This window comes from Brachycentrus maculatus, unplaced genomic scaffold (assembly GCF_059751285.1).
Source record: "Brachycentrus maculatus isolate JH-2025_06_01 unplaced genomic scaffold, ASM5975128v1 h1tg000032l, whole genome shotgun sequence".
NCBI lineage: Eukaryota > Metazoa > Arthropoda > Insecta > Trichoptera > Brachycentridae > Brachycentrus > Brachycentrus maculatus.
In genome coordinates, this window is record NW_028280786.1 from 1,909,705 (window position 1) to 1,923,247 (window position 13,543).

The following is a 13,543-nucleotide window of genomic DNA, read 5'->3' on the forward strand; positions in this document are numbered from 1 at the left end:
CCAGATGCAATTTTTATAATTTTTTTTTAATAAATACTCCCCGATTGTGGGTTTTATTTTTTAAAATATTTATATACTCGAAAACCCTTAAATACTTAAAAACAGCGTTGTATTTCAAATTCCCCTATGGTCATGAAACTTGCTTTCTGACCCATATCGGCCAATCAGAGAGCGGGTATAGGTCAAAAATTAAGGTTACGTCAGGTTTGTGTTTCGTATTTTTTTTTAAATACTGAAATAAAGCTAAACAAATGGGTAAATTCTCTGTTTCATAATATTTTATCTATTTAACGAAAAATCTTTTAAACATGAATGTTACCCGAAGAATTTCACATTTTTTTGGTAAATCGACTTATGTGGATCTGGCGGATTTTGAAAGTAGGCGACACATATTAAATGAACGAATGAAAAACTGTGAATTTTATGTGCTAGCTGTCAAAAACACATTTGAAGTTAATAAGTGTAGAAAAATTTAAGGGAAGGCAAGCAAAGGGGCTACAATAGAAAAAAAAAAACGAAGCAAGACAAGATGAAAATGTTTGGAGAAATATGTGTTTGATGTTTTAAAACCATGGGTTTCATTTTTGAACAGTTTACTTTACAAACAAATAAAACGAGGTATTAAAAATTGTTTAAATTAGATATTTATTGTTTTTATGTTAATATCACCTCATTGACCACAGAGATCGCTTTAAGGTTTTTTTAAATATATCTCCAATTTATATCATTCATAAGCCAAATGGTCGCATTTAACGCACTCGGACAAGGAGATTAATGAATTTCCCATTATCATAATTCCAGGACTCCTTTTTACTAGGAAGTCCTTACCACTTAATGTTGAAGTGCTTATGGCATTTATTTGAAAAGCAACCCGAAATGAATGTCAAGGATATTTTCATCGCTCCTTAACTTCAGAAGCACTGGCTTAATTATGATCGCAGTAAGTCCTACAATACACCGTGAGGAAAACTTTAAAGGGAAAACTCAACTAAAAATTTTGTGGTAGAAGGGTCATTAAAAGGAAAAATATATGGCCTTTTACGTTATTTCTAATTAAAGGGGTCATTTCTAAGGAAGTGTAGCGTGTAGTGGTAAACAGTTAACGTCACAAACTACGTTTTACGGAATAAAAAAAACTATTTATATTTTAAATATCAATTTTTCTTTCCTTTGAGTGATAATTTTTATGTTATTTATTTTCGAAAATAAAATAAACTCACAAAATTTTGAGTGTGTCCAATTACTTATCCAACTACAGGAGTTATTTTCTTTTTTTCTGGCGTTTCTCATGTGTGTGATTATAATCCAGGATTCGGACCTCACATACTATAAAAGAGTTTCTGCTCTGTAATAAGCTTCATTTTATCTCACCAAAAGATGTCTCTAGTGATTCAAGAACAATGTTTCAAAATTGGTTAGCATATTTAGAACTTTCAAGAGTTTGAGTAGTGTGGTTGTTAATAATGGGTAGAATTGGTGAATGTTACACGTGTGTAAAGTGATCACTTTAACCAGCCTTTAGCGGTCGTCTGCCCCGTAAATGCCCAGACTTCCATATTCTTCTTCATATTCAATGAGATGTCAAAAAATAATATAAAATAAACTGTTTAAATGATGATACTCGTAATAAAAGTGAATTGCTCATTTATATTTTTTTTCAACCACAGAAAATTATTGTTTTGTAATTCCTCCGCTGTCTAAGAGACCAGACCATGGAAAAATCACCTATTCATGTGAAAAATCCTCTATCTCTGTAACAAGTGCCAAAATATTACTTTCATTCCTTGGAACACAAACTATTTATCATACCATCCCTTTCTTAGTTCCTCCATCTCTTTTTCCTCAAATCCTAAACTGATCTGGTTCCTTTTGTATTTTAAAAAAAAATTAACAGCTTTATAGAAAAACAGGATTGCCATATACTTAAAATATCATTTATATTCTAATCCTATAAATTTTTCTGTACAATCAAGATGAACCAACTATTTTGAAAATATTTTATAAGGTCAACCTTTTATTAGTTAAGTTTTTGGTCAGTAGGAAAGTATTGCTTAGTAAAATAGTAAGTTTTGGATAATTTATATATCGATATTTTCGTAAAATACTACCTCAGGGGCTCTTTGCTACGATAAAACATGGTATATTTTTTATTTTTGGGCAAGAAAATCAAATCAAAGGTTAACTTTATATTAAGCATAAAGACAGATTGCCTAGTCAATTTGTCGCATCGGGTCCATTAGGGTCGCATAGCTATCAAACACATTTATTGTACATTAAAAGTGATTATTTAAAAATACAAAATATTAAGAGCATTACTGATTTTCTATTTGTGAAAAAAACGATAAGGTATTGTATTTTTTAAGTACGTAATAATCAATCACACGAAACATACTCAATCAATTGAATGAACCATAATACTTACTCATGAAGATTAATTGCCGCGGACTCAATACTAAAATGTCATGACGCTCACTTTGCAAACAATGTAAAACCTAGTCCCGTTGGGAGATCAGGACTCGATTATTCAATAAAATATTTAACCTTTTGAATTAACGTAGGTATTTTCCAGTTTTACAATAATATTAAAGAAAATTATAATTTAATTTGCGAGTATATATGAAAATGTACCAGTGAATTCCACGCCAGTAATGTTGAAAGCTGAAACACTTCAAACGTTTCCAACTTTGACATTTCTCTCATCAAACTATATTATGAGGAACAAAGTTTACAGTAAATAAATACAATCTCAGACACAATACCTTTCAATATAGACATATTGGATACAAAGGTTATTATGTTAGATGCTGAACAATTAGATTTTAGTGGGATTAATTACAAACGAATGTCAACATATGTTTACCTCGATATAATTATCCATGCTCGGAAACATTACTTACGACAAGACAATAGAAACATAATTCAAAGATTAATCAGTATCATAAAATTGTTGGTAGGTTCAAATCTAAATTAAAATATTAATTATGGATGATTTTCATAGAACGATTTTTACAAATTACAATCTTAAGGAAATTTCGTTGTGATTGAAATATAAAAAAAATATCGAAATGATTTGGTAAGTATGTTATGACATGCAGTTAGTTTTTCCCACATATTTCAATGTATTTAATAAGGTCCTTTTTGTAAAGCGATACGTTGATTTTTTAAAAGAAATTAGTCGCAAAGCCTTTAAAGCTAAGGTACTTTTATCAATGTAAAATTACTTTTATTATGAACGTATCACTGAACAAAATTTGTGAAATAAAATAATGCAAGCAGGATAAAATGCATGAAAAAGCACGGTGAGAAATTACATTAAAAAAATTCAATGAGAAAAATAATATTTTTGTGGCTTTCATTTTGGTAGGATGAGCAATGTTAAAAAAAATGTGCAATTGGTAGGAATCGAACATTTATTTAATAATGTCACGGCGTAAATTTGATAACGAACATACAAACATATAAATAAAACACTGGTTTAAAACCACTTTTGAGATCATTAATGTAAGTTTCAAGTTTTCATCAACTACAAATATGGACATGGACGAGTGAAGATACAACATGCAAATTTGTTTGTAATTTCACCTGATGGTGAAAATATTTTTAGTTCTTGAAACTAGTCGAGCTTAAATTAAGTTTCTAAAAACTAAGCTTGAACAAGTGTTTTTATGTTTTAATATTCACGTTATTCCATAAAGTTTATTTCAAAGCAATAAATAATTGATTATGAAATAGTCTTTAACCACAAATTGAGTTAAAATCATTGACAAAATTAAAATAAATAACATTTTTATAACAGAAAAACCTTTCATTTTTGCGAAATCGAAATAATTACTTCATTATATTTCCATTGTGATTAGATACTATTTTATTGAATTTTACTTTTCTATTGTGTTAAAATTTATGAAGTGGATAAATTTAAATGAAGGTAATTCTCATTTTACCAATGGTTCAAGGATGAATTATTCAGTTGTGATTTTGAATAAACCCAGTTACTCTTATCTTGTCTTATTACCGAACAGTATTGTGGATAAAGAATAAATGGACTATACAGATTTCAATAGAAAAGGGTCGTCTCTCAAGAATCGAAGGGAAATGGAATTATTCAATGGAAATATCCGAGCAAAAACTCTCCAAGTTGTGAAATGGAAGCTTATTGTGTGTAGTACAATGTAAGTATGAGTTGTTGAAAAAAACACCTTTTTGTAATTGTATGAACTCGAAGAATAATTCTAAGGATTGATTTTTCGAATTATATTTGACACATCCTTTTTTGATAAAGTAATCTAAATGGAAGACGTATTCACATGGAACCAGAAAAAATGTTTTTAAAATATGAAAATTTACATCTCAACATGGATGAAGAAGAATATGCTAGAATATCACTTTTCACACGTGCAACATTCACCATTCTACCCATGATTGACAACCACACTACTAAAATTCTTGTAATTCCAGCATACATCATTAATCTCATGACTAGCGCTATATATGTTTGGATTGAGAAAGCTTTTATTAAGCAGAGACTCTTTTATTTGGATGTATACAAGAACATTTAACTTATAATATTTTGACCAGATTATTTTATTCACGTGAATAAAATATAAAAGTATGTCTCAAACAATTTAAGTAGAGAGAATTAGTGAATATCATAATAGTATTAAGATACAATAGGGAAAAAAATCGTTACAAAAAGAAAAATTACATTTAAAATATAAAAAAATAAGTATAATACATTTATTTTATTTATTGTTTCGGCATTCACTTTGTGAGTGTTTACATTTAGACCTGAAGATGGAAGCATAGCTTCCGAAACTAGTCGTCATAGTAAAATAAACTCAAGTGGTAAAAACACAATAGTTTTTCTTTTACAATTTCTATACATCTGTGTTAAAGAAACGGTGATGTACGTGATAGGCGATTATCTAAACCGTAAATCAGACTATATTGAACATAATGGAAATATCGCTAGCGAGGCCCACAATGTTAGGTTTTAACTAGATAAACTTATGTATCATTTTAACGACCCTTATGCTGTATAAAATTGTATTTTACATCCGTTTGAAGCAAGCTTAAATACTTCTCAATAATTTGGTATCCTTACTATGATACTTACAAGTAGAATGTCAAAAGCTCCCAAAATATTTTCTCTAATAACGCGAGGATCTATTTTCTAAAAGAGTTCAATGAAAAGAGAGGTTTCAAAATTTAATGGGTAATGAGTATATTGACAGCTCTGTTCTATGGTCGGTTTAATTTCAACGCACCTATGGGAAGCTTTTACCTCACTGAATTTTTTTATCAATAATACAAGTTTACAGCATGAATTTATCGAAAAAAATCATCGTAAAAATGAATATTTTACCCTTATTAATATGTGAAATGTTTCATCAATTTATGCCACAGTCATTATGCAGTCATATCTACGCATGGAAAACATATGAACCTTTTGATATGTAAATACTACTCTAAAATATAATTTATTGTAACACGTATATTGATGCTTTTCATATCGGTGTTTGATATTGATATCAAATTCATCAAAACACGTATCATAATACTTTTTATGAATAGTGGTTTTTACTAAGTATGAGTTACTATATTTAAAATAATCTAGAATGTTAAATTGGTACTGATATATTAAATCCTTATTCATATTAATATACAAATACTCTACTAGCTCACCGACTTTTTTTTATTGAATCGTCATTCAAAACCCAAGGTGAATGAGTTTTGAGAACACAGAAACTGCTGATTTCATTTTGTTTCTTTCTTCTCATGGAAAAGTATAACCTTTGAACAAATATCCCACGTCCAATTAAACATAAATTCATGTCATATTTTAATACATCACACCGGAAATTTTCTGCTAGAGAACGGTGTTAAATTCAGCTGCATTCAAATACATTTTAAATCACCCTTAAGGTAAAATACAAAAAAAATTTAATAAATAAATAAAAACAAATTTGCATACTTATATGTATTTTTTTTAGATTTTCGTCATGCGCAGTAATGTTTGAAAATAAAATCCTTTATGGAGATGCCTTCACCATTTGCCTTTCAAGATAAACATAATATTTTCAACAACATACACACTTTCTCTTCCCTTTCTGTGTTTGATGTTCACTTGAATTCACATTCACATATACGTAATCCCTCAAAGAAAACGCCTAGTGATTGCAAAAAAGAAAAACATTATGTAGATAAATGTAAACTTACGAATGTGCTGCCGGCATACGAATAAATCTACATACGAAAATATTCCACCGAGAATATTTTGCAATTTCAAGATATAATACATGTTTTGTTTGCGATAAATTGTAAGACATTTAAATTGCCGTATATACTTGTTTTTTTCAAAGTTAAAATCGTTTTCATTTTAAATACAAGATTTGAGCCATGGAATTACGCGAATGCTTTCAAGATTATTTTTCTCCGAATCTTCATCCTTTAATAAGATAATAAAAAAAAGTGTAAAAACAAGATATTTTCCATAGACACAAAATACAAATTTCAAAACACTGTTAGTGCACATAGCGTTCTCGTTTGGGTCTTAGGTAGAAATATATTAAAAGTGCAAATTCGTTCTCATGAAATTAAAAATAATTTTACGTCACATTGTTTCACAACATTTTTTTTCTTATTTCACACTAACATTGGATCTTAAAAACTAAACACTTGTTTCTTTTCCTTTTCCTCTCATATTTCTGACGTCATTACTGTAACAAAATTACTAAAAATAACTCATATTTGCTAAATTAGTCCAATATAAAGTCTGGAATTTAAATTCAACTTAAGTTATAATAATAAAAGTTGTAACAAAGTTGTAAGTATAAATAAATAAGTAAAATAAAACTAACTAACTAACTAACTAACCATCACGCCGCTTCCCCGCAGGGGTAGGCAGAGAGGATAGAACGCCACACCACTCTGTCTTTGCAAACATTATTCGCCTCTTCCACGTTCATGCATCTCCTCATACATACCCGCCGATTGTTACGACTCCTAACCTGACCACTTTCAAGTATTTGGCATACCTGATCGTGCCATGTTTTTCTCGGTCTTCCTCTGCTCTTTTTTCCACGTACATTCGCCTCATAAATTTGTTTTACCGTTTTTTCCTCACTCATTCGTTCTACATGTCCAAACCATCTCAACACACCTTTCTTAATTTTATCGATAATGCTTATCTCAGCTCTGCATTCCTTCCTCATTTCACTATTCGCACATCTATCATACATCGTTTTGTCGCACATTCTTCTGAGAGATCGCATTTCGACTGCATTCAGTTTACTTTCATCCTTCTTTAAAAATAAAACTAGTAAATGAAACTTATAATAATTTCAAATGAAACCAATGATGATGAGAATTTTATAAAGCATCTCAACATAGATGAATTCATCATTGTTAAGATGTCAAAATGTAAAAATAGCTCCACAAAGTAGAAACCCAGATATGTGAACAAGAATTTGGATACACCCAAAAGGTTGTAACTTAAATAATCGGTCAAATTGAAAAAATCATAAAAAATGAGAATTAGGTTTTCAGGCGTCTCCTTGTATGTAAAATGATTCGGTAAGAACATCGCATACATTTATAATAATTTATTTGTTTTTTTTTTTTTACATTGGTAATTTTACGGTTTTTAAATGTATGGACATATAAAATTAAATGTTTATATCGCTCATTCCTTTCAACAACGTCATATATCAAAAATCGAAAATTTTCAGTTGTCCATTTTTTCGGAAAGCCCAGAAAATGTACTATATCCCAGCAAAAGTAACATATTTTCAACTAAATATTTACCCGCTACAGGGCAGAAAGTGTTGTTTTTTTTTTTTGGCAATTGTAAGAAAAGATATTGTTTAATATATTTTTTTAAATAAACTTGATATTTTTAACATGGAGAAAAAACCCTTCAAATTTAAGCTAAAAAGATCTTTTGTACAGTAAAAAGTTCAATAAGCGGCTTAATATTTATTTTTAACGAATTGTATTATATTTTTAAACTTAAAAAACTTTCTCCTGAAAAATCAAGTTTTTTTATTTATGACGTTCTTAAAAGGAGTGAGCGATACGTACATTTAATTTAATATGTCCATACATTTAAAAACCTTTTTATGAAATGCTAGAAGAAAATAAGATGCATTCAAAATGAGAGAGCAAGAATAGGAATCCTCATTAAAATGCATTGAAAACTGAATGAACAATAATTGACTAGAGATAGGATTCATTCTTAAACATAACATGCCCCGGAAATGTCAAAGAGAAATGATCGCCGGAAGATAAGAAAGCGGAAGTTCTTGACAGAGTGTATAAGTGCATATTGAATATTATTCGTCGATAAAAATGTTTGGAAATAAAACTCAACAAACCCATTATTATTAGCTATTTGCTTATGACGTGTTTTATGTGGAAATACAAGATGTAATTATTCAATGTTTTAATAATATTGCAAGGTACAAGTGTTTTTTGGAATAATTCATGCCAATCTAGAAAAAACAGAAAGAAGTGGAAAATACCATGTTACGAAAAATATTACATTCTTCATGTATACTAAAATGATTAAAAATACTAAAATGTGCATAAAGTGATCAATTAAGCCAACTTAGTGCTAGGTCGTTAACCTTAGGACGATGATATTATATATATGTATATACATATATTGCATTGCATTGCAAGTTGAAACTATGATATTTCATATTCTTCTTCATTTTTGTTGAGATGTTTATACAAAAAAAAACTATTCAATGAATCATCTCAGATTTGTGAACGAGCACTAAAAATATTGGAAGTCCGGTAAATTTCAAAGATGTTTAAAATTCCCTTCCCATAAATTGCCATTCATCTTTAAAATATATATATTAAATCTATACACATTTTAAAGGCGTAAAGCAATATTAACGTAGTTATTTTAATAAGTATTTTTTTTAAATTACGAGTAAAATGTAACTTTGTTTAAAAATCACTATAAATATTTTATTATTAATAAATTATAATATCTACCGGTTAGCTTCGAAACTGGTAGACATTATAATTAAGTTTTAATAAAATATTGATAAAGATTATAAAACAATGTAACATTTTAATTATAAAATGTAAAATCACAAATTTAATGCTTTCAATATAAATTATATAGTATTTTTTAAATTACTTTTTAGTCTATTTAACACAAATGACCTCGACATAAAGAGATTTCATCCTACGTAACAGAAGAAAAAAAATAGAGAAATACTAGTAAAAAGAACGAATTGAGTGGGTGCAAAGTTTGAGTATAATTCTGAAAAAAGAAGAAAAGTTTTGTTGTTTATTTATTATCAAAGTTATTTTTTTTTGACAGAAATAAAATATAAAATATTGCTTCGCATTTTTTATACCTCCTGTTATCGAGAGAAGATCGTAGTTTTGATCATGAGTGAACGAAAATGCTGACATTATATAAAAAAATACTATTTTTCGCACATTACCGATCGTTTTTTGTGCAAGAAATTTTTATGCTTGTGTATTTTTCATATCTCACTGTAGTTAACGAACCCTGTGGATGACGTACTACGTATTGTATTTACGTTTTAGCCAAGTTACGCGTACCATTTGCTTTTTCCACATGCGGAACTAATTTACCTTTGGGAATGATGATTGGACTGCTGAACAACCTTCTTTGGAATGTTCAACCTTCCTTTTACAATCTAGATATTTGAAAGCTTTATCTCGCCCGTCACTTTTCCTGGGTTGAAACCGTTTTTACAATCCTCAACATATAAATTATAAAGCTCTAATATAGCAATGTATATATATATATATATATATATATATATATATATATGTGTATTTATATATAATATATACTCACACGCATAAATAAATATATTCACAAATGTCATATATCGCTCACTCCTTCTAAGAACGTCAAAAATCAAAAATCGTCAATTTTCAGTTGTGTACTATATCCCAGCAAAAGAGGCATCTTTTTAACTTAATATTTACCCGCTACAGGGCAAAAAATGTTGTTTTTGCATTTTGAAGAAAAGGTATTATTTAATTATTTTTTTAAATAAACTAAACATTTTTCAAATGGAGAAAAAACCTTCAGGTTTTACCTAAGAAAATCTGTTGCACAGTAGAAAGTTCAATAAGTGGCTTGATATTTATTTTTAATACATTGTTTTATATTTTTAAACATAAAAAACGTTCTCTTGAAAAATCAAGTTTTTGACTAATGACGTTCTTGAAAGGAGTGAGCGATATATCAAAATCTTTAAATTGCGTAACTAATTTGAAAAATGAATTTAAATTATGAAGTGTGTCAATAACAATAAAATACTCAAATGAAGTATATAATGTGAGTACTTAAATAAACTTGCAGAAAATAAAACTGTCATTGATTACTTTAATGCGTCTCTTTCAAATTTTTCTTATCTTGTACATTTTCATCAAAGTGACGACGGCAACGATATAAGGGGTGAAATGGCATAAAAAACAGTTCATTGAAACACTTGGCGCCGAAATAGCCTCTGACGAAAAATATTCTCGCTTCGAGATTCGTGATTCGAGACTAAAGAACTCTTTTTATGAAAAATAATGAAACAGTTTTTTTGGCTCGAATCGCTTTCCATTTACATATAATTCATATGTTACTAATAAAATCGTTAGTTCCATTTAGAAAGAATTTATGTTTTGCAATAACATTGTAAGTGTATTTAAAAAAAAACACTATTTTACACATCTTCCAAAGACAATGCTTGTTGAGTTCGTATTAAGAATGCGACAGTATGATTTTCAAAAAACCATCAAATCCGTTTTCATTTAAAACACAATATGTATAATATAATAACAACAATACTTCTCGGAAATAGAGTAATTCAACAGTTGGATCAATTCTGTTATCTGGGTAGCACGCTAACATATAACAATAAATGTACCCTAGACATAAAAAAGAGGAAAACGCTAGCCAAGCAAACTTTTATGAAAAAGTACAGCCTCCTATCAAACAAACATTTTAAAATTGAAGTAAGAAAAGGATTCATAAAGGCTTTTGTTTGGAGTGTTTTGTTGTATGGGTGTGAAACCTGGACCATCCGAAAGTACGAAAAAGACCGGCTTGAAGCATTTGAGATGTGGGTTTGGAGGAAGATGACCAAAACATCATGGGTCGTAAGGAAGTCCAACGAAAAGGTGTTGCAGGACGTAAAAGAAAGAAGAGAGCTTATAAATCATATTTTGAAGAGGAAGGCCAAGCTAATAGGGCACTCAATTAGACATAGCACCTTTCTTAGCAACATCTTCGAAGGAAGAATCTTGGGAAAACGAACAAGAGGCCGCCCAAGAACTTCATACTTCCAGGATTTGAAGCGGCTCATGGACGTCTCCTCCTATTCGCAGCTCAAGAGGATGGCGACTGACAGAGACAAGTGGCTGACACAACAAGGCGCTGCCTTTAGAAGATGATGATGATGTATAGTATATATTTTATTCTAAACGAATAAAAACTATTCTATTACTTTTAAATAAAATTACTACTGTTGTATTACTGTCATACCAACATATTGTGTTTTCAAACATATTGTAAAAATGGTTCAGCATGAATAGGATTCTTACATTATCACAAATGATACTTAAGATTATAATTGATTTAATCACGGTCATAAATCCTCATCAGTTATAAAAATATAAATTGGTTCAAAATCTCTCATCTCCTTAATTTATTCACCGATTGGTTTGAAAATTGAGCACGTTGCTTTTGCATTTAAAATGCAAGAATTTTTACCTGTATCGGAAAATATTTTTTTACTGCAATGACAGCGCCATCTGTTGAGTGTATCAGAAAAACACACAAAGCACACCCGAAAATAAACATTGCTAATGGTTAAAAGCGTAGTTCTTGACAGCTGCTGTTACTATTTTCAATATTTTGGATTGCATTGTTGTTTCATAGATTTTCAATCTCTCATTGCTTCACAAGAATTGTACAATTCAATTTATAAGAAATATGCCTTTTTTTTTCTTCATATAACCAGACTAAAAAATAATAAATCGAACTGAACCATAGCAGAAATACTAAAGCAATAAAACTGAAAAAAATCCACATAACAAAGGTATAACCTTTACTGTTACTTTAATATGAAACCAGATTAATATATTATGTCTACTAAAATCAGAAACATAAAGTTAAATATGAAATTAAAATAAAAAATACATAAATGAAAATAAATGTGAGATCATAAGTATGAAATTAAATGATATCTCGTATTTTTTTAAGTCACCTCAAGGTTATTACTAGAAAGTTGAGATTGGTTGGGGTGATAATTAATTTTTTGGTTTGTAATAATTTTTTATATCTTTTGCTTTCATCATTTCTCATATTGACATAATAATATACAGTTGCTTCAATAAAAAAGTAATGATTTAAATATCAAATCAAATTTACAAATTTTAACGAGTTTTATGAAAAAGCTATCAAAAGGATTGCGAAATAACATTATTTAAAACTTTTCCCAAAAATCTTTTCAAAAATAAAAAACGAGTATTCACTTTGCAATTGCTCGTTTTAAAACTGTATTATGAGGAAAATTGAGTTTTCCGAAAGGCTAAATTTCGTGATACGGGGAATTCTGGAATTATCACATCAGCAATGTATGATGGTCACAAAAATGAACTTTTCAAAAAATATATATATAACATTATTACGAAATTTCTTTAACAATTATAATATAATAAAAAAATTCAACAAGTTTTTTTTGCAGTATTATTTTTCATCTTTTTTCATTTCATGTCTATTATTTTATATTTTTGTTTAGTTTTGGGAGAAAAAGGACAATTTTTAAATAAAGATACTAGTTTTAAAGTATTAAATCTGGATTCTCAATTAAGGGATTATTGAACATTACTAGTAGTTAATTGTAAATAACATATGAAAATGAGAATCGACTTCCTTTCCCCCTTCTTAATTGTTTTTACCTACCATTCTTCTACCGTAGATATTATCCAAAAAAACGCATTCGTGTCCATATTAATAAAATAAAATGAAATAATAAAACTTAAGTCACATTTTTTTTTCAAAATGCATTTTCTATTTAAAAACATTTTTCACTTTGTATGGTAATATGCAACTCTCCTTAAAATTCATCGTTCACTTTGTGTAAAACTGACAAATAGTGTGTAATACCACTTTTTAAAAGGCATTACACAAAGTAAGCGATGAATGATAAGGAGAGAATTATATTTTTACCATGCTTTAATTAAAAGGCATTTTGTTTTAAATATACAAAATTAAAAAGTAAATTTGACAAGAAAAATGGTTAAGTGTCACGAAATATTATTTTAATATTAAATTAATACTTAATGACACATTAAATTATGTTACATACAACGAAACAAATTACATATGAGCGTCAATTATTCACTCATATCACAATGGGGTAAGGGTAAGCAGAGGCAGGACCGCTATTCATCCCCGTCACGCCACCCTTTCGGTATATTTATGCATTTTCTGATAAAGGTTATTCAGACGTTTATGTGCTGTACGTGCTATGAAATAAAATTGATGCCA

The 13,543-nt window shown here is 28.9% G+C and overlaps 1 protein-coding gene across 1 annotated transcript in view; it reads right to left on the minus strand.

The window, feature by feature from the left end:
- The window catches only part of LOC148312817 (UNC93-like protein), a 96,981-nt gene that overhangs the window by 63,759 nt on the left and 19,679 nt on the right, over positions 1 to 13,543 (minus strand). The window lies entirely within an intron of this gene.